We start from the raw sequence: 2614 nt of genomic DNA on the forward strand, positions 1-2614 counted from the left end.
GAGAGAGAGAGAGAGAGAGAGAGAGAAAGAAAGAAAAAGAAAGAAAGAAAGAAAGAAAAGAAAAGGAGGGAGGGAAGAAGGAAGGAAGGAAGAAAGAACTCTCAACTGTCCCCTCCCTCTCCTCAGGGCCAGCAGTGGCATCCTGGGGCAGACAGTGACCAGCTGCTATCCCCCAGTGTCCTCTGAAGGTCCAGGGAAGCCATCCTTCCCTGAAATTCTGTTATTTTCCTGCCAGGCTGAAATTACACCATTAGTGCGTTAGTCCTAGACCTGAAGCGTTGGTTTCTTCCGCAGCTCAAAATGCAACCAACCCTGTGGCCTACATGCGTGTGAAATGGCCACAGGGTCACCCATGCATCTGTTACTCCTTGCCTACCTGCTGAGTGCTTCCTGTGTGCTGAGCACCAGTTTAAAATAAAAGGGGAGATGAAAGGAGACACACTAGACAGATAAACCTTCGGTGTGGCAGCGGGTGTGGCGGAAAGGCCAAGGAGAACAGCAAGGGCAGGGAGTGGCCTCAGCCACAGTTCTGTTGGGTGGCCCTAGAGCAGAGAACCTGGGGATGAAGCGGGCACAGCAGAGCAAGGAGGAGCACCCCAGCAGAGAGGGTGCGGAAGACCAGGGAAAGCGCGGGCCCGCAGGGCTGGGTAGCAGGGTCACATGCTCGGACAAGGGTGTCTTGAAAGGCTGTCCCAGGCTGCGGGCACACAGGAGAGGGTGGAAGTGGGGGCGCATTTCCCCGCTGGGCAGCACTGGGGAAAATATTCTGCTTTGGGCCAAGTTCAAGACCACAGTGAGCTGGGCCAGGCAACATCTGCAGACCTGGTGGGGCAGGGTGGGGCCCTGGCTGTGTTCCAGAGACAGCGATTGGAATTTGCTGATGGACTGCATATGGCATGTCAAGGATGATCTTAAACCTCAGCAAGTTGAAGGACAGAATTCCTATCTGTAAAGACAGAGGGAACTGCAGGAGGAGCGCTTTTGTTTTGTTTTTGAGGCAAGGTCTCCTGTATAGTTCATGCTGCCCCTGTGTAGCCCAGGGTGGCCTGAAACTCGCAGCGATTCTCCTGCCTCAGCCTCCCCAGTGCTAGCACTACACTTATGCCACTGTGCCTGGCCCCTGCAGGAACACTGTTAAGGGGCATTTGGCTTTTGATCTACGTTACATCCAAGTGGAAATGTCGAGTAGGCAGTTGAATATTCAAGACTGTAGTTCAAAGCCAAGGTCTCAGCTGCAGATGGAAATACCCGGGACTCACTCAAAAGAGATTTTGAGTGCAGCCAAGGTTGTGAATCATGGAAATGAGCAGTAGAGGGTCAGCATCCAGGACCCCTGAAAACACTGAAATCCTTGGCTGCTGGAGTCCCCTGTATAGCATGGCACAGCACCAGCCTCACCCCACTGTGTGATCTGGGATGGGCAAATTGCAGAATGGCACAGTGTTCACATACAACTTACACACATCCTCCTATATGCTTTAAGTCAGCTCTAGGTTGCTTATGTGACCTAATACACAGTAAATGCTGTGCAAGTAGTTGCTATACTGTAGTGTTTTGGGTTTTTTGTATCAGGAATCAAATGCATGACCTCATGCTTGCCAGGCAGGTGCTCTGCCACTGAGCTATATCCCTGGCCCTATACTGTAGTGTTTAAGGATTAATGACAAAACAAAAAGCTTGTACATATTCAGCACAGGCGCAATTTTTTCCTGAAAATTTTCAGTCTGTGGTTTGGGTTCGATCTCTAGATGCAGAATTTGTGAATACAGAGGTTTGATTGATCTTCAAATTCCTAACTTTCGGGGAAGGCACACACCTGTAATCCCAGCTACTCAGGAGGCTGAGGCAGGAGGATCATACGTTCAAGGCCAATCTGGGCATCTTAGTGAGACCCTGTCTCAACAGAAAAACATTACACAGGTAGCTCAGTGGTGGAGCCCAGCATGTCTGAGAAGGCCCTGGGCTCAGTCCCCAGCATTTAGGACTAGTCAGGCCACCTAGGGAAATCAAGAGGCTGAGCTCCCAGGCAAGTGGATGATCGGAAGTTTCAGAGACGCTCAGACACAAGCCAGAAGGGTGGAGAAGGTGCAGCCAGGGAGGTAGAGGAAACCTGAGTCTTCTCCCTGTAGCCAGGTGAGGGAGGAAGTGAAGAGGAGGAGGTGGTGCGCTGTGCAGTTGCTGCCCATAGGTCACTTGGAGTTGGGCGGGCTGAAGACCTACTTGAGGGGTGGGTTGGGGAGGTCATGAATTTGAGTAGTCACAGCAGGGAGAAGCTGGAAAACCTGGGAGCCAGCGCCGGTGTGCTTCTGTGCGGGCTATGTGGGCGCTGAGGGGCAGTGACTGGCTGGTCAGCAGCTCTTCCCAGGAGGGCCCCCAGAGGTTCCCGTGCACCTGGAGGTGTGGTCTGGGCAGAGGGGGGAAGGAGAGTGTTCAGAAGAGGACACTTGGGAGGCAGAGGGAGAGCCGAAGGGGAGTTGCCTCCAACCTGCATGGCGGGCACCTGGGTCTGCAGGCCGGAGCGTGTGTGTGTGTGTGTCTTTCCTTGTTTATTGTTTTGTCCTTTAGAGGCTGGATCTCACTAGGGCTGCGCGCTCGGCTGCCAGGGCCCAAGGTC

At 53.0% G+C, this 2614-nt stretch overlaps 1 protein-coding gene across 10 annotated transcripts in view; it reads left to right on the forward strand.

Moving 5' to 3' along the window:
* Sorbs3 (sorbin and SH3 domain containing 3) overlaps positions 1–2614 on the forward strand; it is a 30427-nt gene that overhangs the window by 13086 nt on the left and 14727 nt on the right. The window lies entirely within an intron of this gene.

The sequence above is a fragment of the Chinchilla lanigera genome, unplaced genomic scaffold (genome assembly GCF_000276665.1).
Source record: "Chinchilla lanigera isolate Chin_1 unplaced genomic scaffold, ChiLan1.0 scaffold00002, whole genome shotgun sequence".
Lineage (NCBI taxonomy): Eukaryota > Metazoa > Chordata > Mammalia > Rodentia > Chinchillidae > Chinchilla > Chinchilla lanigera.